The sequence below is a fragment of the Mytilus edulis genome, chromosome 3, assembly GCF_963676685.1.
Source record: "Mytilus edulis chromosome 3, xbMytEdul2.2, whole genome shotgun sequence".
Lineage (NCBI taxonomy): Eukaryota > Metazoa > Mollusca > Bivalvia > Mytilida > Mytilidae > Mytilus > Mytilus edulis.
Window position 1 is genome coordinate 93,105,957 of NC_092346.1, and position 25,528 is coordinate 93,131,484.

General features: G+C 30.8%; 1 protein-coding gene across 3 annotated transcripts in view; it reads left to right on the forward strand.

Annotated features, from left to right (window-relative positions):
- The first annotated feature begins 2,190 nt into the window (after positions 1–2,190).
- The window catches only part of LOC139517791 (sodium/hydrogen exchanger 1-like), an 83,973-nt gene continuing 60,635 nt past the window's right edge, over positions 2,191–25,528 (forward strand). Inside the window, exons 1-2 of one of the 3 annotated variants that reach the window (XM_071309224.1) lie at positions 2,191–2,232; positions 14,698–14,817. The gene's annotated coding sequence lies outside the window, so the exon portion shown is untranslated. Of the gene's footprint in view, positions 2,233–14,642; positions 14,818–18,348; positions 18,992–25,528 lie in introns of those variants that run through there. The other 2 variants (XM_071309223.1, XM_071309225.1) reach the window with 2 other exon arrangements.

A 25,528-nucleotide genomic window follows, 5' to 3' on the forward strand; every position in this document is an offset into this window, starting at 1 on the left:
ATAAAAACATTTATATTAAAAAAGAGAAAAAAGCGGCAAATGAACGTCATAGAAGTTATTATAATGTAATGTATCCAAGTGCTGTAATTGTTGTTTCAATGTTGTAATTTATTCAAATGAATACGTTTCGAAACGTATGGGAATTTGTGTTATAGTTTTTATTATATATCAATCCTTCCCCTTTTATCTTTTATAGATATAGTTTGAGAAGAAAACACATAATATTTGGCAGAAATTGACAGAAAATATTGGTTAATTTATGGGTCAACAGAAGATGTTGGTTGAATTATGGTGACTACAGTAGATGTTGGTTAAATTATGGTGACTTAATTGGATGTTGGTTGAATAATGGTGACTAAATCTGGTGTTGGTTGAATTATGGTGACTACAGTAGATGTTGGTTAAATTATGGTGACTTAATTGGATGTTGGTTTAATAATGGTGACTAAATCTGGTGTTGGTTGAATTGTGGTGACTATGTACAGTAGATGTTGGTTAAATTGTGGTGACTTAATTGGATGTTGGTTGAATAATGGTGACTAAATCTGGTGTTGGTTGAATTATGGTGACTACAGTAGATGTTGGTTAAATTATGGTGATTACAGCAGATGTTGTTTGAATTATGGTGACTACAGGCGACTGCGATTATTTTATTGTGATTACAGCCAACAGAATGATAGTTTAATGGAGAAGATCATCATCAATGAAATAATAATGGATTCCTGATCAGGAACAGTCACTACAGGTCAGTTAATGAGGTTAATGAAAGGTAAGTTTAATAGTTTTCAAGCTCTAGGTAATCACATCATTTTAAAATTATTAGTTAGCAAGTTAGGACATTTCATTAAACAACTGAGGTACTAATTTTTCTGAATATGCATGAAATAATTACCATTGTTTTTTAATCAGCTATAATAGATCAAGAAAATCCAAATGGACAATTATACTCAGTATTTCAGGATCAAGGTCGTAAATTACCACCTATATTATCAGATGACTGCTTGTACTTTAGGAGTCATTCTAATTACAGTAACTATTGTTGCTATTTTTTTTTACTATTCTCTAAAACCCTAATACATGTAAAAGATAGGAATGTGTCAGCATTATTAAATTTATGTATGTACTGGTCAGGGCGAATCTAGCCACTTTAAAAAAAAAAGGGGGGGGGGTTCCAACTACATGTTCCCATTCAAATGCATTGATCGTCCAAAAAAAATGTGGGGGTTCCAACCCCTGGAACAGCCCCCGACCCCTGTATCCGCCACTGCTGGTAGATTGCTACATTATTTGGAACACCCCTCAAGAGCTGCGAGGGTAAAGTGAAATCTGTGTACACTCCCTATCAGAATTTTTGACTTATATGTAGAAAAATTTAAATAGATAGGCTGAAACAGTAAGCATAAAAAATTCAAGCTATTCAAAAATGCGTAATGAGTGATTTCATTGCATTACTGTCTACTTATATGAGTTATTGACTTTCAATGATGATTTTTACCATTTTTTTTAAATTTGTCTAGTATTATATGATAAATAGGTAGAAAAGAAAGCAAAAATTAACATTGTCAAAGTGAAAGTAAGTCATTGTAAGTGATACAATATGAAAAAAATCTACAAGGAGATGCAAACTCTGGTAGAAAAATGTTTAATGTAAAATAAAACAACATTTGGTTATTGTAAAATCAGGATTTGTATTGGTTTACTATACAAATCTTTGGTTAAATCTTTTATATGAATAGATGTTTTCTAATATTACACCTTCAAAATTGTGTTTAATATTGATACATTTAATTTACATTACATCAACAAGAGAAAAATATTATTAATGTACTTTTAATGTAATATTTAAAAATATTGTTTGAAATCAAACCCTAAAAGGAAGAAAGAGACTAATGATTCTTTGACATGGATAAATATAAATTGCAGTCTTACATTGAGTTGTAACGAGAATTGATTTTATGTTGATTTTATATTCAGGATTTTATGTGAGGTTTTGATTTTGCTTTTTTAAACGCACAAACATTAAATATGGTATTAACAATCTTATCCTACGAAGTATTTAGTTAATTACCAGTAATAAGTTCATATTGAACGGGTTTAACCTTGCATTGATCTGTTGTGTTATGGATGATTAAGCATCTTTAATTTTTATGCGTAGTTTTAGATATAAATAAATTTATTATATTTTTGTCTACAGGAATAATTCAGTCAGGAACTTTTATATAGTAATAACAGGTAAATAATATTTTAAATAAAAAAAAAAATGAAACAAGGAAATTGTATGAATTACAGCCACATATATTTTTGTACATTGAAGGATTTTATTTTTTTTTATTTTTCTTGAAAATGAATGTTTTAAAAGTTTCAATATCTAAATTTAAAGACTTGACAATGTATACATATTTATTGCTTTTTTTTAGGAAATATTCCTGAAATCTTACTGACTGATTATTTCCTTTCTTAGCACGATAAAGTGATATGAAATATTATAGCTAGAAATTTCGTTGTAAATGTAAGCATCATTTGTCATTGGCAAAATAGCGATCATATACAAATTATCATTGGACATCTCAACTTGTTTGCTTTTCTCACTTTCGCTGTTTCCACTCTAGCAAGAAAATCAATCTTGTTGAGATGACCAAGGATAATCTATAAATATAATTTGAAGGAGGAATGAAATCTTTATATATATATGCATAATTAAGTCCTTGTAAGCACCAAAATCTTTTCGCGTTATTTGATTAGCAGAGACCATTTTGAAATGTATGAACATATTAGTCTAACCCTCTGAGTGACAGTTTAGATCTCTCTCTGGTTCTTACATCATACTAAGTTTGCTATGTATTAATTATATTTCTCTCCATTTAGTATTGTATGTTGAATCAGTATGCAATGTAAAACTCTTCATCAAAGATGTGTTTAAATCTTGTAAAAAAATTAACCCATGAAATGTTTTGACTTTGTCAGTACAATTTGATTATATATAATTGATAGATTTTATTTATCAGATCTATGATTCTATCTAATGTATGTGATCACATTGTTTTTAACTATTCTTCTGAAAATAATAACACTGATTAAATGATATGTTAAAAGGAATGGTGGGAAAAAACTGCAAATTAGTAAATATATATATACAATGACAGTAGATATATATTTGATACAACTTTATATAGCTATATGTGACATTTAATTGTTTATCTATTTATAATGTTTCTAAAAAATAGTTAATATTTGTCTGCTTTCATAGCATCAAACTGCCTGCTATAATTTTAAACTGCAATCTTTTTTCATGCAGTTATGTATGCAATTGTTATGTGACAACAAATGATTTTAAGTCCAACCAAACTTGTAGGCAATGTTCTTGTGAAGGACATTACATAATTTTGAATCTTTGTAAATTATTTTGTTTGTGTGAGTGTACCCATCCACCCAACAATATGTCATAAAAGGCCTTCCTGGATTTTTTCAACCTTCAATGAATTTTAAGTTTTCTTTACTTCATGGTCATTCCTTGAGATTCCAGAGGATTTACATTTTAAATACCCGTTATATATAATATAATAGCTACTTTACAAAAGTTTTAGATTCATGTATGTAATTAAACGTTTTATAGGTCTAGCCATAGTATTATGTAATTTATCAGGCTAAGTACAGCTAAATATATATACAATATAAATGAGGTTTATGTTTGTTTAATCTGTCTTTATGTATTAATATTTAAGGGTACCTGTGTGCCAAGTCATTTTTATATTTATTTATTTTCTAGGTTGATAAGACATGTTATAAATAAAGAAGTCTGTATGTAAGTATTGCTTTTATCATACTCATTTGAACTCTGGTGGATAGCTGTCTCATTGGCAATCATACTACATCTCCTTATTTTTATATAAATAAGATATCGTATAATTTAAATCAAACAGCTGATAAATCAAGCCTGTATAGTTTATAAGAAATCTTACAAAACTTATAAGATATCTCAGAGAGTAAATAAGATATCTTATATGTTTTTATACTATACAAGATGTTTTTGTTTAAATATAGAAATTAAAAAAAAAAGACATATTTAGCATGTTTAGATATCTTACAAGCTTTATAAGATATCAAATTAAGATTAAAGGAGATTTTATAAACTATATTAAATATTTAATTAACTCTAAAAGATATCTTATATTATTCCATATTGATAAAACTTTAGTAGGTTTTTCTATATGAATGGGATTTTGAATAAATAAGCATATTCACCTGCGGAAAAGGATATTCACCGCGCATAACGTCGCGTGCTTTTACCTGCACTATTTTGGTAAAAAAAAACGATTGATGTACAATTGGTTTTGGTTAATAATGCCATAACATACATTTCTCTCGGAATATGGAATAAAACAATTACTGTCTTTTGTTTCGGTAAATATGTGGTTTAATTGACTTTTGAAAAACTGATATTCACTTCGACCGTTGGCCTCAGTGAATATCAGTTTTTCAAAAGTCAATAAAACTACACATTTACCTCATCAAAAGACAGTAATTGTATAAAGTTAATACAATATTTTGTAAAGTATATAGGATATCCTATTAATTTCAAAATTAAAAAAGATATCTTATTAACTTTATAAGATATCTTGAAATTGATGAATATAAGTAATAAATGGTTTGCCATTTACCTTTGCTTGATTCTTCAAAACAATATTGGGCTTCAGTGAGTCTTCATTTGAAAAGAAAATTTTATTTGACATCTTTTTGGGTGTCCACTTTTTACCATGAGTATTAACATTCTTCACTAAATTAAGATGTCAAATAGGCAACTTATTACAAATAAAAAAGAACTACTTTAAAAACTTGACCATCAGCAATTTTTCACTGAGTTACCATTCAATGTGGGTTGGATCAATTGAGATACACACCGTACAACAGCCCTGAATCATGAAAAACACTCGGTACATCAGCCCCATATTATGATAAACATATGGTATAACAGCCCTGTATCATGATAAACACATGGTACAATAGCCCTATATCATGATTAACTCATGGTACAACAGCCCTGTATCATGATAAACACATGGTATAACAGCCCTGTATCATGATAAACACATGGTAAAAAAGCCCTGTATCATGATAAACACATGGTACAACAGCCCTGTATCATGATAAACACATGGTACAATAGCAGCCCTGTATCATGATAACACATGGTATAACAGCCCTGTATCATGATAAACACATAGTACAACAGCCCTGTATCATGATAAACACATGGTACAACAGCCCTGTATCATGATTAACACATGGTATTACAGCCCTGTATCATGATTAACACATGGTACAACAACCCCGTATCATGATTAAAACATGGTTCAACAGCCTTGTATCATGATAAACTTATGGTACAACAACCCTGTATCATGATAAACACACGGTACAACAGCCCTGTATCATGATTAGAACATGGTTCAACAGCCTTATATCATGATAAACACATGGTACAACAGCCCTGTATCATGATAAACACATGGTACAACAGCCCTGTATCATGATTAAAACATGGTTCAACAGCCTTATATCATGATAAACACATGGTACAACAGCCCTGTATCATGATAAACACATGGTACAACAGCCCTGTATCATGATAAACATATGGTACAACAACCCTTTATCATGATAAACACATGGTATAAAAGCCCTGTATCATGATAAACACATGGTACAATAGCCCTATATCATGATTAACTCATGGTACAACAGCCCTGTATCATGATAAACACCAGGTATAACAGCCCTGTATCATGATAAACACCAGGTATAACAGCCCTGTATCATGATAAACACATGGTACAACAGCCCTGTATCATGATAAACACATGGTACAACAGCCCTGTATCATGATTAACACATGGTACAACAACCCCGTATCATGATTAAAACATGGTTCAACAGCCTTATATCATGATAAACACATGGTACAACAGCCCTATATCATGATTAACTCATGGTACAACAGTCCTGTATCATGATAAACACATGGTATAACAGCCCTGTATCATGATAAACACATGGTATAAAAGCCCTGTATCATGATAAACACATGGTACAATAGCCCTATATCATGATAAACACATGGTACAACAGCCCTGTATCATGATAAACACCAGGTATAACAGCCCTGTATCATGATAAACACATGGTACAACAGCCCTGTATCATGATAAACACATGGTACAACAGCCCTGTATCATGATAAACACATTGAAACAGCCCTGTATCATGATAAACTTATGGTACAACAGCCCAGTATCATGATTAACACATGGTACAACAACCCTGTATCATGATTAAAACATGGTTCAACAGCCTTGTATCATGATAAACACATGGTATAACAACCCTTTATCATGATAAACACATGGTTTAAAAGCCCTGTATCATGATAAACACATGGTACAATAGCCCTATATCATGATTAACTCATGGTACAACAGCCCTGTATCATGATAAACACATGGTATAACAGCCCTGTATCATGATAAACACATGGTATAAAAGCCCTGTATCATGATAAACACATGGTACAATAGCCCTATATCATGATAAACACATGGTACAACAGCCCTGTATCATGATAAACACCAGGTATAACAGCCCTGAACGTGATAAACACATGGTACAACAGCCCTGTATCATGATAAACACATGGTATAACAGCCTTGTATCGTGATAAACACATGGTACAACAGCCCTGTATCATGATAAACACATTGAAACAGCCCTGTATCATGATAAACTTATGGTACAACAGCCCAGTATCATGATTAACACATGGTACAACAACCCCGTATCATGATTAAAACATGGTTCAACAGCCTTGTATCATGATAAACACATTGAAACAGCCCTGTATCATGATAAACTTATGGTACAACAGCCCAGTATCATGATTAACACATGGTACAACAACCCCGTATCATGATTAAAACATGGTTCAACAGCCTTGTATCATGATAAACACATGGTATAACATCCCTGTAACATGATTATGGAATTTAAGGTCAGTTGTATGGTGGGAGATATTACAGGATCTATTGTCGCTAAAATAAGTTTGTATGTAAACTGGAAAATCCATGTCAATTTGTGAATGTGAGTGGTTATGAAATTAGATATTTAATCTGCATATTATATAAATATTCCTCAGATACATGTCATACAGGAATTCAATATTTGTTTTCTACATTAATTGATAATATCTAGTATGAATATAATAATTTCAGAAGCAACATTTGTTTATCTCTACCATCATTGAGCATAGAACAATTGTGGAAGATTTTATCTCAGTTTCAATAAAAAGTATGTTTTTTTATGAATTTTATATAATTTGAACACCACCAAACACTTTATTTTTTGTGTTATCTTCAAACTTTTAAAGGTACCATTGAAGGTGCAATAATGCATTGAAGAAAGCAATTTAACCCAATCCAATTTACTTGAATTATTTTCTTGGAAAATTGTCTTTGTATTGTATTGAATGTAGGATCAATCAATTAAGGTTGGAAGATAATTGATAAATGAATGTGATTAAAGAAGAAAGTTTTGATGTTATGTCATGACATTCTAATGTTGCCTTCTTTTCAAATTACTAGGTAAAATGAATTAGTGAAATTGCATATAGAATAGTTATGTTCTGTTTTAATTGTAAAAGCTTTTGGCAACATTAAAACTTTCTGAACATCAGAGATATATACTTATTTAGAAATTGCTAATTCTGTTTCCTGTTTTTTCAAATGTCACTCAAGTTCTACAATTACAGTTGATAAATTATTGCATTGCATTTTAAGTCACTTCTTCAGCTAAGTAATAAATTATATATGCATAATATACAGAAGTAACAATTATATTGGTAACTCTGGGCAAATGAGTCCTGATATATGGCACTAGGTTTGTCTGAGGAATACATATTTGTGTGACATAAATAAAGGGGGGGGGGCAGTATATGTTGTCAGATTTCATTCTCTAGCTTATATTCCCTGTTAATAAAGGAGAATATATTTTCAGATTCCGTACGTGGGCTTCCATTCCTTGTTAATATTAAAAAAGGGGAATATGTTGTCAGAACTTTTCTTTAGCTTCTGTTCCCTTTTTTCATGCTAAAAGGGGGAGGGTATGTTTTAGCACTCCATGCTTTAGCTCTGATTCCCTGTTTAGATAATAAAAGGAAGTGTATGTTGTCAGATTCCATGCTTTAGCTCTAATTCCCTGTTTACATAATAAAAGGAGGTGTATGTTGTCAGTCTCCATGCTTTAGCTCTGATTCCCTGTTAAGATAATAAAAGGAAGTGTATGTTGTCAGATTCCATGCTTTAGCTCTAATTCCCTGTTTACATAATAAAAGGAGGTGTATGTTGTCAGTCTCCATGCTTTAGCTCTAATTCCCTGTTTACATAATAAAAGGAGGTGTATGTTGTCAGACTCCATGCTTTAGCTCTAATTCCCTGTTTAGATAATAAAAGGAAGTGTATGTTGTCAGATTCCATGCTTTAGCTCTAATTCCCTGTTTACATAATAAAAGGAGGTGTATGTTGTCAGTCTCCATGCTTTAGCTCTAATTCCCTGTTTACATAATAAAAGGAGGTGTATGTTGTCAGACTCCATGCTTTAGCTCTAATTCCCTGTTTACATAATAAAAGGAGGTGTATGTTGTCAGTCTCCATGCTTTAGCTCTAATTCCCTGTTTACATAATAAAAGGAGGTGTATGTTGTCAGTCTCCATGCTTTAGCTCTAATTCCCTGTTTACATAATAAAAGGAGGTGTATGTTGTCAGACTCCATGCTTTAGCTCTAATTCCCTGTTTACATAATAAAAGGAGGTGTATGTTGTCAGACTCCATGCTTTAGCTCTAATTCCCTGTTTACATAATAAAAGGAGGTGTATGTTGTCAGTCTCCATGCTTTAGCTCTAATTCCCTGTTTACATAATAAAAGGAGGTGTATGTTGTCAGTCTCCATGCTTTTGCTCTAATTCCCTGTTTACATAATAAAAGGAGGTGTATGTTGTCAGACTCCGTGCTTTAGCTCTAATTCCCTGTTTACATAATAAAAGGAGGTGTATGTTGTCAGTCTCCGTGCTTTAGCTCTAATTCCCTGTTTACATAATAAAAGGAGGTGTATGTTGTCAGACTCCGTGCTTTAGCTCTAATTCCCTGTTTACATAATAAAAGGAGGTGTATGTTGTCAGACTCCATGCTTTAGCTCTAATTCCCTGTTTACATAATAAAAGGAGGTGTATGTTGTCAGACTCCATGCTTTAGCTCTAATTCCCTGTTTACATAATAAAAGGAGGTGTATGTTGTCAGACTCCATGCTTTAGCTCTAATTCCCTGTTTACATAATAAAAGGAGGTGTATGTTGTCAGACTCCATGCTTTAGCTCTAATTCCCTGTTTACATAATAAAAGGAGGTGTATGTTGTCGGACTCCATGCTTTAGCTCTGATTCCCTGTTTACATAATAAAAGGAGGTGTATGTTGTCAGACTCCATGCTTTAGCTCTGATTCCCTGTTTACATAATAAAAGGAAGTGTATGTTGGCAGATTCCATGCTTTAGCTCTAATTCCCTGTTTACATAATAAAAGGAGGTGTATGTTGTCAGTCTCCATGCTTTAGCTCTAATTCCCTGTTTACATAATAAAAGGAGGTGTATGTTGTCAGACTCCATGCTTTAGCTCTAATTCCCTGTTTACATAATAAAAGGAGGTGTATGTTGTCAGTCTCCGTGCTTTAGCTCTAATTCCCTGTTTACATAATAAAAGGAGGTGTATGTTGTCAGACTCCGTGCTTTAGCTCTAATTCCCTGTTTACATAATAAAAGGAGGTGTATGTTGTCAGACTCCATGCTTAAGCTCTAATTCCCTGTTTACATAATAAAAGGAGGTGTATGTTGTCAGACTCCATGCTTTAGCTCTAATTCCCTGTTTACATAATAAAAGGAGGTGTATGTTGTCAGACTCCATGCTTTAGCTCTAATTCCCTGTTTACATAATAAAAGGAGGTGTATGTTGTCAGACTCCATGCTTAAGCTCTATAATTCCCTGTTTACATAATAAAAGGAGGTGTATGTTGTCAGACTCCATGCTTTAGCTCTAATTTTTAGCTCTAATTCCCTGTTTACATAATAACAGGAGGTGTATGCTGTCAGACTCCATGCTTTAGCTCTAATTCCCTGTTTAGATAATAAAAGGAAGTGTATGTTGTTAGATTCCATGCTTTAGCTCTAATTCCCTGTTTACATAATAAAAAGAGGTGTATGTTGTCAGACTCCATGCTTAAGCTCTAATTCCCTGTTTACATAATAAAAGGAGGTGTATGTTGTCAGACTCCATGCTTTAGCTCTAATTCCCTGTTTACATAATAAAAGGAGGTGTATGTTGTCAGACTCCATGCTTAAGCTCTAATTCCCTGTTTACGTAATAAAAGGAGGTGTATGTTGTCAGACTCCATGCTTTAGCTCTAATTCCCTGTTTACATAATAAAAGGAGGTGTATGTTGTCAGACTCCATGCTTTAGCTCTGATTCCCTGTTTAGATAATAAAAGGAAGTGTATGTTGTCAGACTCCATGCTTTAGCTCTAATTCCCTGTTTACATAATAAAAGGAGGTGTATGTTGTCAGACTCCATGCTTTAGCTCTAATTCCCTGTTTACATAATAAAAGGAGGTGTATGTTGTCGGACTCCATGCTTTAGCTCTAATTCCCTGTTTACATAATAAAAGGAGGTGTATGTTGTCAGACTCCATGCTCTATAGCTTGTTGATATGAATAATAGGGGATATGTTATCAGGTTCCTTTATTTACTTTCTAATAATGGTTTATATGAATAAATCATTTAACGGAGAGGTGTTTCATTTCAAAAGTGTCTGCTAATTTATTTTAATTCTCAAGATTTTAATTATTTTACTAAAACTTTCTTTTTTTCTTTTATCGGATGAAATGAATTACAGGTTAGAAGATGAGTTAAATTGAATGGGAAAATTAACAAAAACTCTATTGTGCATTCTAAATAAACAATTATGTATTGAGGAAGTAAACAAATTGTGTAGGAGAAGAAGTTTGTGTGCCCTTCAATTATCCTTTGCTTAATGCTTTAATTATATATTGTCGGCTATGATTAATATTGAAATGCTTATCTTGATGAACTTCAGGTTTAACCACAAGTTTCATGTGGATAGTGACTATATATCAAGACACGGATAGTCATTGTTTGTTACATCCAATTTTTCATGGTATTTTCATACTTTTGATGTTTGATACTATCTTACTCTTATGTTGTCTTTCTGTTGAATATCTGCTGTTCATATAACTAGTCTCAGATAATAAAAAATATCTCAGATCTTCTTTTATTGTTTATATAAGTTTCCTTGGTATATAGAAAACTAATTCCATGTTTGTCTTTAGAAAAACTCTGATATCAGATCTATGCATAGGTATGTTATGATAGTGCACTTATGCTTTTTGAAAGATGTGAAAGATTTGTTTATGCAGGAAATGTATACAACAGTTCAGTGAGAAATTCAAGATCTGTTTAGATTCACAACTGACGCATAAAATACAACATATGTTTACTTTTTTTAAACCCATATTTTTAAAATGATATAATAGATCACTGTCTTGAAATTACTGCTAGTCACTCTCCTCAAAACATATACGGTAGTTAATTAAGTTTAATTTGGGAAGCATTACTTTTACTTTTCTTTAGTTATGTCCCTTTATAATGCAAGCAGGGGCATCATCTGTGTCCTGTGGACACATAACCCTTTAATTCGATATAAACCAAACTTCCCATTTGACAGTTCATTGTTATATCAAGTGTTTCTATCAGTGAAGAATTTGAAAGGGCCTAGAGGTTAGTTTTGTGTAAAATATTTAATGTGTTTTTTTACTTTTAAATCTATAAAATCATTTTACATCTGAAGTGATTAGAAGACTTAACTTTAAATAAAATGTTCAATACTTAAATGATCTTTGGTCAGTGGTCATTCAGATTAAGAACAGAAATTTAAAAAGCTTTATAAGTTTTAGTTTGTTTGGGCTGTTCAAATTGAAAATGTGTACCGGTGGTAAGTTTTGAATGATATAAAAAAGTAATTGATTTATTTTGGCAAGGAAGTGGCCACTTTTTGATTTATACAGCAATAAAAGATAAAAGTCAAACAACTTGATGAGGATTTAAGAGTCAATTTTTATGCATAACTTTCAAAACTTTTCTTGTGACATCAGCATTTAAGGTCAAAGTAATTGAGTTGACTAGATCATCCAAAAAGGTTGAATTAAAAAAAATATGAAGTCCAACTTTTTGTTGTAGTTATTTAATCGAACCATTAAAAGTCAACTTGAGAATAAAAGAATTTTATGTGTCAGCTGTGTGGAGATTATAAGTTAATCATATCATGTACCAGTCAATTGAATAGCAATATTATTTTTTATAATACTTTTTTGTATAGTATAGATAGAAATTCTTGTGGATGTATTTATATAAAGGATGATTGTTAAGTGATTTGAAAAGAGGAAACTTACTTTCAAATATATATTTTCTATCCTCTGGAATATTATATTAGGAGAATTTGTGTCAATCATCTGTTTGTACCTTTCATAAAATACTTAAGTCTGAGGCAAGTAAAGTATTAAATGTCAAAAATTTATTATAATTTTAATTTTTGGATTTTATTAATGATATGCTCAAAGCTGTAACAAAATTAAAGCAGCCCGAAAAATGAAACTGTATAATATATCAAACATCATGCACCACACCTATATACTTGACCACAAGGCAAAATTATTGTTTTGTTATAATAGATAATTTAAATCAGCATATTTTTTCATACAATTGGTCAAGATGTCATATATAATAATATCTTTATTTTAAAACCAGATGCCACCTTGTGACCAGTAGTGATTGTCACTTGATTTTGACCCCAAGTACATACAGGCTCTGATCTATGAATGAGTTGTGTCCTGGTTACAGACATTATATGCATTATAAGTAAACACTATTGGGTTTCTAGATTTGTTGTAAGGATAAATCTCTTATGAATATTTTCCATATGACCCTCTGACCTAAACGGATCTTTCTGTTAGTCATGTTAATGCTATCTTTTTTTCATGAAATTGAAAAAAAACCAATATATATGTCCTATCAATGCATGACAAAAAAACGATCCCCTGGCACATTTTAAAAAACAAAAACAAAGGAAGTGCACTTTAGTATCTGTCTTCATCTATATGTGACAGTTAGACTTATGTATTGAACAAAATCTCTCAATTCACTGTAAGTTCCAAGACAATGCATAAATGGTAATCATTGGTTTGGGCAGAATTCTCTGTTTGGTATCAATCAAGCTACTTTCTTGTAAAAGCACAGCCGCAGGATAATACCAACAAGTTAGAGTTTTTATTGGGGAATGAATTCTTAACAAATACTGTCATAAACTGACCAACAATTTCAGTATAGATACAGATATAGCACAATCATTAACTCAACCATAGGGCCCATTGAGATTATGCTTGGATAATTTGCAAGAAATTAGACATGAACTGGGCTAATAGTTAGGGTGTCTTCAGAACAATTTCAATACACAAACTTGTATGAAGCAAGAAAAGGATGTAGCATTCATATAGGAAATCAAAAGTAGGCTTGGTCAGCAATACCAGGTATCTAGGTTTATTTTGTCCTTTAAAATAAACCATATAAATAGTAAACTGTAAACTTCTTCGACAGGAATGATCATCATGACTTGTCTTTAGGAATATAATGCAGCAATCAACACATATATATATGCAGAATCATCATGTTTTGTTATTACACACAGTTCACAATTTTCATACTTTTTCATTGAATATGTTGTAAAAAAAGGTGGAAAAAAGGGGATAACACACATTCAAAACTCTTTTAGTCAAAAGAAACTGATAACTGATGCTGAAATTTACCCAATCATGATATTGATAAACAATCAACACAAAGTACTTGGAAAAGGTGAAAAATAAGTGAACTGATAGAGCCATGATACTTTTTTATTTAATATTTTCCATGTGTTCCAAATAGTTAATAAAACTATTCCTTAACAATTGTTCATTGATATGTTTTATATGATTTGTTCATTAAGAATCAGTTCAGATGTATTTTTCTTCTAGCATACTTTAGATTAAAAATATGATGTGCCTCATAAATTCCTTTCACAGATTACCTAAAGATAAAACCTATTATACTGAAGCTATCTGATATAAATGCCATTTGGTTAGTTTGACCTTAGAAAAAGAGAATTGTGCAACAGACAAAGAATTACAATTGATAAATTTTTACATTACTTTGTCGTTATCATTTTTCAACACAGTTTTTTGAAAATTTATGCATAATTTATAAATTTATTGACAAACAATTGGTGTAGATGTTACATAGAACATTTTCTGATTTCAAAGAAATTGCAATCAAGGTGTTTTTAATGAGAGAAGATTTTTACCTATCGTTGTTGGATATGGTTTCATACTGTGATTTGATGTCAATTTCATACTTTTGTCCAACCTGTACAGATCTTGATTGAAAAATAATATTGCGCAATCGATTGATCACATGTATTGATTCTAACAAAAGATGATAGGGTGCTAAGTGTAATAAATCCACCAGTAGAGAAATAACCTAGCCAATTTTGTTTATTTTTTAGTGATGATTGCTTGTTAAAATGAGAAGAAATAACAATAAAAGTTTTGACTCCGGAAAAGTATAATGTGTCAGATTATCAGGAAAAGGAAGCAATTGATTTCCTAATCCAAAGGAAAAACAGGTTTGTTAATTTGTCCTTAAATAATTTAATTATACTTACTATAATGTAGTGGAGTTTTGTGGCTTTGTACGACCAAACCTGACAACAAGGTTTTTGCCATTGTAAATAGTGCACCTGCTATTTGAGCTTTTACCCGATTACATGTACTGACTTTGAAACTCGGTAATGTTTTTTGTAAAATTTCAAAAAGAAAAAAACATGGCTTTAATGAGAGGTATACTGTCACTGTAATTTCAATGGTGTATACAGTATATATTACATTAAAGCCATTTTTATAGATTGATATCAGTTTTTATACAACAGCAAAACAAATTGCGGTTGTATATTGGTATCACGTCATCGTCATCGTCAGCGTCGTCCAAATACGGATAATTTCCGGATAATAACTTTAGTATAAGTAAATAAAAATCAATAAAATTTTAACACAATGTTTATAACCACAAAAGGAAGCTTTGGATTGATTTTGGGGGTTATTGTCCCAAAGGTTTAGGAATTGAGGCCCAAAACAAGCATTTATTTAGTGTCAGTACAAAAAGTTGTGTATAAGTATTTCAATTGTTCTGAAATTGTACCACAATGATTAATACCATAAGTAGAAGGTTGGGATATATTTTGTGGGTTATGGGGCAAACAGTCTAGGAATAAAGGGGCCAAAAACAAGCATGTTTGTAGTTTCAAGACAATAAATTGGAGTTATCTTTCTTTGTCCTGAATGGTTGTTGAATCACCTAAAACCAATGCTTTATGAAATCTTCTTTGAAAATTGGAGTTATCTTTCTTTGTACAGAATAGTAGTTGAATCAACTTAAGTCAATGCTATATACAATATACAATGCGATATTCACTTTACTACCAACTGATAAATTAAAGCAGTCTTTACCATTCAGTGATTACAAGCACTTTTATTACCATTCTATGGTTATGCCCCTTTACAAATAGAAAAATTGAAGAATTTTCTAGTTTCTGTTCTCTTATCTTAAGTTTGTCGCAACTAAATTTAATGAAATGTGTATATAATGCTTATTACCTCTAAACTCAGTTTATGTTCAATTTTTGGCAGCTTCACATTTACAGTTCTTGAGGTATGTCCCTTTTTAACTTTATATGCTAGCTGGGCCATCATCTGTGTTGGGGGGGGGGGGGTCAATTTTTCTCATTTCAGATTTCAGAAATTAAAAAGAAAATTTCTTCAAATATTTTTTTTTTGAGAGGGTTAATATTCAGCAGCATAGTGAATTGCTCAAAAGCAAAAAAAAAAATTAAGTTCATTAGACCACATTCATTCTGTGTCAGAAACCTATGTTGTGTCAACTATTTAATCACAATCCAAATTCAGAGCTGTATTATCCAGCTTGAATGTTGTTTCCATACTAGCCCCAACCGTTCAGGGTTCATCCTCTGCGGTCGTATAAAGCTGAGCCCTGCGGAGCATCTGGTTCCTTTCTATACTTCTTTACATAGATGTACACATTATAGAAAATTGTCCATTGTCCTAGAAACATTCTGTGCAGCCAAGCCATTAATGATCAATTCTTGTTTTAAATTTTTTTTAAATTATCCCTATTGTATTTGTTTATAAAAGTCTTTGACCTATTTGTATACTATATCAAAGTTTTGATACGTTCTAGGTTCTAGGCATTCTTTGGACAGTTGAAGATCACTATAAAACAAACTGAGTTAAAAAATGCAGAAATAAATCATAATTTTTATGTTGAAAATTTGATCTTTGTAATTTCAAAATTATTAGATGTTATTGAATTCTTGATTATTAAGAAAAAGATTAATCATATTCCTTATAAAATAGATAAATAATAGAAGAACATTAATTATATAGTATAGATCTCAAGCAGTATTTAACAATTTCACAGAGAATAAAACTGTAACATTTCAAATTAGAACTTAAGCATGTTATAAGTACATGTTTAAATCATATAAGGGATGTTTGTAACAGATATTATGGATTATCTGTTATCTTTAAGTTGTGATTTACAGTTTAGTAATTATTTTCACTAAAGACTTCTACTTTTGTCTTAATGATGCAACATATTTCTGTTGTATGATAGAAAACATGTTTCAAGTACAAACAGTTTAGTGCTGTCAGTCAGGCTTTGTTCCCAGTGTGTTCAACACAACCTTAGTGATATTGTAGTAGTCCTGTAAGTCAGTTTATGTTAAATATGGTGTGTTTAGAGACCTTTTATGTCAGTATTTTATTAATCTTTACTGAGTGTAGGTAGCCTCAATAGTTAAGTTATTTTGTCACTATTAGTTGGAATTAAACCAGAGTATAATCTTCTCTCTCTTTCAGTATCTGGTTTTAAGTACTGTCATGTCAATCAGTGTTTGTATTCCTGTGTTTTTCTACAAGACAGACTGTGGTTGTGTTTACCTGTCTGTTTCTACCTTCTGTTCTTGTTATTGCAACTCATCTGAAACCACATCAGAATTTTATGATACCTTGTAGATAATAAGGTCATATGTTGAAGTGCATAAAGACAGGTCCTATAATGATTCCATATTTTTTATGCCTAACCTATTGGCATTATGTTTTAGGGTCTGTCTGTCTGTTCACTTCTCTGTCCCCCTACTAGTTTGTTTTTGGTCAGGGTAGTTTTTGATGAAGTTAGGAGCCTGTAATTCAGTGGTTGTCGTTTGTTTATGTGTTACATATTTGTTTTTCGTTCATTTTTTTATATAAATAAAATAAGACCGTTAGTTTTCTTGTTTGAATTATTTTACATTGTCTTATCTGGGCCTTTTATAGCTGACTATGTGGTATGGGCTTTGCTCATTGTTGAAGGCTGTACGGTGACCTATAGTTGTTGATGTCTGTGTCATTTTGGTCTCTTTGGTTCTTTTTTATATTGATGTCTAATCAACTGAAACCTAGTACACATATTCCTTATTATACGATCTTTCTAATTTTAATGCCAAATAAGAATTTTGAACCCAATTTCATGGTCCACTGAACATAAAAAATGATAGTGCAAGTTGGGCATCCATGTACCATGGACAAATTCTTGTTTCTAGGAGTTGTATAAAAATGAAGATGTGGCATGATTGCCAATGAGACAAAAAAGAAGATGTGGTATGATTGCCAATGAGACAACTCTCCACAAGAGACCAAAATGACACAGAAATTATAACAACTATAGGTCAACATACGGCCTTTGAATTTAGAATTTTGAATATACTATTGCCTCCTCTGAAAACACACAACGGAAATTCCTGACACTTAAATTGTACATCATAAGGACATAATTTTTAGATGTGCATATCAACAAGACTTTTTTATGATTTGACTCTTGTTGGAGTAATGAGCCTTTGAACTTCGATTTTTTTTCGTGGGGGGGGGGGTTCATTTTCTGCTAACATTTAGGTCTACTATTTTTCTAACTTCTCTGAGAAATATGAATTGACATTGAAAAGGCTCATATATATGCAATTGAAAATAACTGATTGTAAGGTGCTTTCTTTGAAAAAAATCCTATACATTGTATATACTGTAAGATGTTATATATATCAAGGTATATGGGGGAAATTACAATTCAGAGACTTGGGCCTGTGGGTTCATAGGTAAATTTCATTACATAATCATATCACCAGTTTTATCCAGATTTCAAAAGTTTTCATATTTTAGTCAAATTCTTCAATTAAGATTTTAGAAGATGCACTGTTTATTCCTTTGTTTTTTGAAATTGCAAAGGATGGTTCATGTTATTGTCAATTACACTAGCATGTGCAAACCATATTAAAAACAAATGAAGGTAATTTATAAGTAATAAATTCTGCAATGTATAATGCATTGATTAATTATCCATGGGGATTCTTATCTCTAACAAGATATATAGTCTATGATCAAAGACTGAGAGTCTTAAAATACCTATCATTATTTTGCCAATAGTATTTATAAGAATTTGTTTATAGAATTAAGGTTTAAATGACAATAAGTCTGATATAATATAGTAGGATTGTTTTTAGTACATTGTACAAAGTATTACAAATAAAGGTTAAAGGTTCAATCAACAAAGATCATTAAGTATTAGAGAAGAAGTTGTTACCTTTGTTACCCCACATATATACTGCCATCCTGGATTTGCAATACGCAGTAGATATTAATCGTAATACTGTGTATACATGCTGTAGCTTTGGGAGATTATATTCAATAAAGCTGGTAAGATTGTATGACAGTTACTATGATGAAATAAAACTTGATAATGGGATAGAAATGAATTAGTGAAGATTATATTATACCTATAGATGAAATAATTATTCTTTACAAAGAAAACACTTAGAAATATAATTTATTCAATTATTTTACATTTTGGTAATGAATGTTAAGGTTTAATAATGTGATATAATGGAATTTAATTTAAAAGTTATTGTGTGACAGTTATCAGATCATGATAATTGTTTTAAAATTTAAATAACTTCTTTGACCAAAAATGTACTTTTATTTTGACGATTGATTAAATGTACCAGTTTCAACTTGTAGAATAGTAAATATTTTGTCACAGTCATTCTAAAAATTACTTAATTTTATCAGTGAATTCTGTTAATTTGATTGATGTCTTTTTACAACTAAATATAAGTCCCAGTAGTCCCATTAGTTTAATAGTCCCAGTTTAAAGAGAGTAAACACAGTTTAACTTCTTGATAAAGTAAATGCAGTCATTTACACTCTGAATTTTTACTTGTATACGAAAATTTTCAAATGTTTGAATCTAAGCAATTGATTCTTATAACAAAAAAGTAACTTCAATTGAACTGTTTGAAGGAAATTGAAGTTGAAAATATCAAAGTTATAAAAATTTCCCATGCATCTCACTTCATATAAAAAAAAAACTTGGGGAGGAGAGATTATAATGAATGAATCCTACAAAAAAAAAAAATCTAAGGAAAAGAAAATATTATTTTCCATTTGATCATCAAATTTTTCAGATTTGAAATTGTTAACCAGGAGTTGATAAAAGGTATTTTTGGTAAAAAATAAGTTTTTGGAAATTCTTATTAGTAGATTTATTTTACAAAAAATAATTAGACTATATTCTAGTCATTGGAAATGTTAGGAATGTCATTTCTCTATTTGTATGGTGATGTTAATAACAGAAACATTATTTTAAATGGACCAAGACCACAGTTTTTGCAGTACATGTATAATTACATATCAATAAAGTACTTAGTCTTACGTAGATAAATAATCAGGTGAATTAGTGTTAATGGAGACTTCATTAAGTGTTAATGTTGTGTATTGGAGTAATCTATAATACAAGATGACAATTATTAAATATTGTGTTGACTCAAAAGATAAACTAAAACATGAGTACACATATCATGTTTTTTAAATACATGAGTTGTCTTTCTGTCATATTATACAGTACTCTATCCATATTGACTGGCAGTGTATTTGACATAAAAAAAAAAAATTCTCTGGAAGCATTTACAACAAACCAAGAGGACTAAATTGTCCTTTTAAAATATTTTTGACAGGTCTTAATTTTAAAAACTAATCAAGCAATATACCACCTCTGTATATTTGTGAACAACCTATAGATGTTTTTAAAATATAAGTTCCGTTATTATAATCTAGTTTATATGCTATTGACGTATAGGCAATAACATTACTCCCACTCCTCATTTTTATCTATTTTTCATTTTTCTATTTTTACAAACTGCATTTATGGATTAGGTTCAAAGTTTATAATTGGCCCTTATAGATATTATTTCTTTTTATATAGAAAGAGCTTAATTGTATAAACTTCTTTTATGCATATCACATTATTAATTTCAAAGTTATGACCCCTGCATTATTTTTTGTTTTTACATCAGTTTTGTTCCAATTTGTCAAATTTTGTTTTGAAGAGTTAAATTTGGCAGCAACCCCTGATTCAGAGATTGTAGTCTTAAAGGGTTATACAGTTTTAAAATTTATGTGTCCTGTATCTGAGTATAATTGTTGTAATGGGCAACCAAAGAATAATTATATTGTTATTTTTATCACATTTCTCAAGACAGCTTTTTTTACAGAACATTTTGGATGATAGATTGTGGTCAATATGATTTTGGATCCTACAATGTAGTGAAGTGATTTGTTTTCCTTGGCAATTATTTGGGTTTTAGAAATAGATTCATTTAAGAACCACTTTATTAGCTCACCTGGTCCAAAGGGCTGAGTGAACTATTCTCGTCACTTGTCATGCAATGGGTTTGTCTGTCATCATTGTTAACTTTTCATGTATTGAACTTCTTCTAGAGAACCACTGAATGGAATGAAACCAAGCATGGCATCAATGTTCCTTATCAGGTGCTGACCAAGTGTTGTTACTTTGAAGCCAATCCACTTTCCAAGATGGCTGTCAGCGGGTGACTTAGTTTAACATAGGACCCTAAGGGAAATACACACAAATGTCTTTTTTTTAGAGAACCATTTAATGGAATAAAATGGAATAAGACCAAACATGGCATGAATGTTCCTTACAAGAAGCTGACCAAGTGTTGTTACTTTGAAGCCGATCCATCGTCCAAGATGGCCACCAGTGGTGAACTTGGTTCAACATAGGACCCTATGGGAAATACGTACAAATGTCTTCTTTAATAGAACAACTGAATGGAATGGAATCAAACATGGCATGAATGTTCCTTATGAGGTGTTGACCAAGTGTTGTTACTTTGAAGCCTATCCATTATCCAAGATGGCCACCAGTGGTGGACTTAGTTGAACATAGGATCCTAAGGGAAATACATGTATACAAATGTCTTCTTTTAGAAAACCACTGAATGGAATGAAACCAAACATGGCATAAATGTTCCTTATGAGGTGCTGATGAAGTGTTGCTACTTTGTTGCTGATTTACTGTTCAAGATGGCCACCAGGATTTTTTTAATTAAATTACGGGGCCAATATTCAACCAAATCTGACCTCAATCATTAGTTGGGTTATCTGTTAGGATTTTATCTATTTTTACATGATTTCTCAAACCAAAGATGAGTTAGGTGAGCGATTATGACAGGCTTTTGAGAGCCTCTAGTTGTAAACTTTTTGATGATTCTGTAATAAAGATGAAATTCAAAGCCTCTTTATGATAAAAGTGAAATACTGTGGATTCATTTATTTTCGTGGGTATTAATTTTCATGGATTGCTGAAAACTTGCATATTTGTGGCTATTTGATTTAGTGGTTTTGCCAATCTCTGTATACAAGGCCTATCGAAAATATGATATTCGTTGAACATTTGAATTCGTGGTTCATCTGTGTCCACGAAAGCCACAAAAATTGTTATCCAATGAATAATAATGAATCCACAGTATAAGTAAATTGAAAAAAATAGTAACCTCCACAAATGTTGGTGAATTATTGAAAAACAGATTTCAAAGGTTTTAAATCTTCATAAACTACTTAATTTAATTGGAAAATGAATTCGTATTGAAAAGCCATTTGAATTAAGACCTTATGCTCAAAAGCTTAATTTGTGTGGATAATCTTAATTAACCTTTTTATAGAGTAGATTTAAATGGAATTGTGTTGCATAATTCAGGGTTTAAGCTTGATTCTGTTGTAAAGCCTCCTACAAACTAAAAAGATACACATGATTTTCCAATTGAAAATGGGATTCAAATAGTATCATGACAGATATAAAGTATGTGACTGTTGTTGTCTCTTTGACATATTCCGCATTTCCATATTCAATTAGAACTTGGCCGCAGAATGTCAGAAAGTACCATCCACATATTGACATGCAATCCAGTTGGTCATAATATCTATACACATACTCAAGTCACATGTTTTGCATTTGAAATGCACAGTTTAAATCATATCCTTTCAAAATATTCTTTCTAATTTTCCTTTCAAGATTTATAACTGTACCTCCATAAGCAGAAATTTTGGTCTTGTTTTAAATGTAATTGATATGTCAAGAATATAGCAGATTGAATGACTGAAACCAATGTCATGGGGAGTCATTTATGTTCTAAAAGTTAATGAATAAATAGTAAAAAATTGCTTCAAATAACCTTTAAGCCTATGCAATGCTTTATTATTTCTCAAGAGTGTCAGAAAAATTACAAATGAACTGCGGTTGGATTTATCGATACTTGACACAAGGGAATATGTGTTTGACATTAAATGTAAGAAATAAAAGTGTTATACTACTTATACATAACATCATTGATACTCAGTTATATACTACATTGATTCTTGGCACAAACAATAGGAAGAGAAAATCTTGGCTGAGTCTTCACAGTCAGATATTTTTGTAATTCAGGTGTCATTTTGTGTACATTCTACACTGATAATTTGGAAGCTCTTATATTTCTTAGGTCCCACTAAGTTAGAAAGAAGTGCAAGTTAATGAAATTATTATTTTGAAATTTGTTTTGCCTTACACTTTTATGCTATAATGCAAAAACAACATTAATTTATTGTATAAAGCCTAATATTTTAGGTAGAAGATTCGTAGACAATCAATATTTTTATATATAAGTGTCTAGTGATAAAAATGTCACTTACTTCATTTTCATGGTTAAGACACCATCTTAAGTCAGTGTTCAGTTTCTTATTTAATGACTAATTGTTCATCTATACTTGGTCATCATAATCATTTTAAAGTGATCATGTCTATCTAAATAGTCACTTTAGCTTGATGTCATGGCGGTCAGTTTTTGTTGGTGGTCGATGCCGAGTTACTGATGAAAACCTGCGACCTTCCTAAATAGGAAAACTGACAAACCTTCTAAAATCTGTGTTAGAAATTCAGGCAGTGTATGGCAAGTGGTTTTACTATTTATTTGAATTTCAAGATATCTTCTATAATATATAAGATACCTCTTTTAGTATATAAGATATCTTTTATAATTTCATTTTTATAAAATATCTCATATATTATATAAGATATCTTTAATGTTATATGAGATATCTTTAATGTTATATAAGATATCTTTAATGTTGTATAAGATATCTCATAAAGTTTATATGATACCTTATATATACTTTATAAGATATCTTCTAAAGTTTATAAGATATCTTATATAGTTTATAAGATATCTTATATAGTTTATAAGATATCTTATAGTTAATAAGATATCTCATATAGTTTATAAGATATCTTATATAGTTAATGTCTTATATTTATCTTTATTGTCTTATAAAGACAATTATATAAGATATCCTTTTAACTATATAAGATATCTTATAAACTATATGAGATATCTTGAAGTAAGAAAAGATAGCAAAACAGCTTGCCATTATAGCAGTGTGTTAAATATTATGCAATATTATTCCATTAGCACCATTTAGCCTAAGATTCAATGTTCGAAGTAGTCTCTTTAAGATTCACTTATTTCTCCTATTGCATTATACAGCAAGCCCATTACTTTCGTTATTTTGAATAAAATCTTCCATCTATCAAACTTGTAATCAGAGTTCAATAAGTAAAGCATTTAGATATATCAGAGATATTAAAAACTAACAAAAGGAATATACACACAAAAATTGATCAGAAAAACAGTACAAAACTAATCAGTTTAACAGAGTTATATTTATAACTTTTTGGCATTCTAAATATATATAGAGTGATAAATTAGTTTGTACCAATAGTGTGTGTTTCATAAAGGTGAAAATTGCCTCTTTGAATGTTTTTACTCCTGTAATGAGCCATGGTTTGCCAGGTGAGACATAGGTATTACTTTTCTAAGACAGTGTAGGGCACTCTGACATAATATGTCATATGGCATTGACCTTGTTTTGTTGTCTGTTCCTTATCATAACTTTACATAATTTAAGTTACCCATAAATTATGTCAGCGCTATAACATTATGACTCCTACTGAAAATATGTCTGTTGGACCCACATTAATTTAGTTCTTTATCTACTTTACTGATATTAATCTGTTTGATATTGATTTTCAAAATTCATGCATGTTCCCTAAATCTAAGGTTATTTATTTTATGTTCCTCAGATTTAAGTTCAGGTTTGACCCAAATGAGCTGATGTTTAATGTCATTCTATAAATGTGTAATTTAGAAGCACATACAATATCTGAGTTTTAATGTGGTTTAGCTTTTTTTTATATAAAAGGTAATTAAAGACATTGGACAATAGTATGCTGATATTTAGTCTAACTGTGAAATGAGTTACCTCAGAAATTACAGATCTGATATGTGAATTGTACTTTTCTATAAATTACTGCCTTGACCACTGACAGTTTCATTAAAATAAGTTGACTACGTCAGCCTTCTTTCCAGACATTTAGATGATTTTGGGTAAGATTGGGTAATTAGAAGAGCCTTATAAATGTCATGAGTTTTACTCTTGATTGAATACAGGAAATGTAGGGTTTAACTAGATGAGATAGCATTTCACTCTTGTTGGAATGTTTTTGGACTAAATTATAGGGTAGACAGGAAACATTCCAACATTTTTCCATTTTTTCTGCATTAATTTTATAGTAGAGGGAGAGAAAGGTTGAATAAGGCAGCTCAAATTGAAGCAAGATAAGCATACAATTATAGAGTTTTATGCCATTTTTTTTATCTCTCATTTTTTATGTAATTAAGGTGGTACCCAACACTTTCACTAAAATTAATTTGGCTCGTTTAATTATTTTGTCAAAGTATTTACTTTGAGACTTTAATAAAAATATAAAAATTTAAAAATTTTGAACCAATCGTTTTGTCAGAAAAATTAAACTGGTTATATAGCAATTTGACAAACACC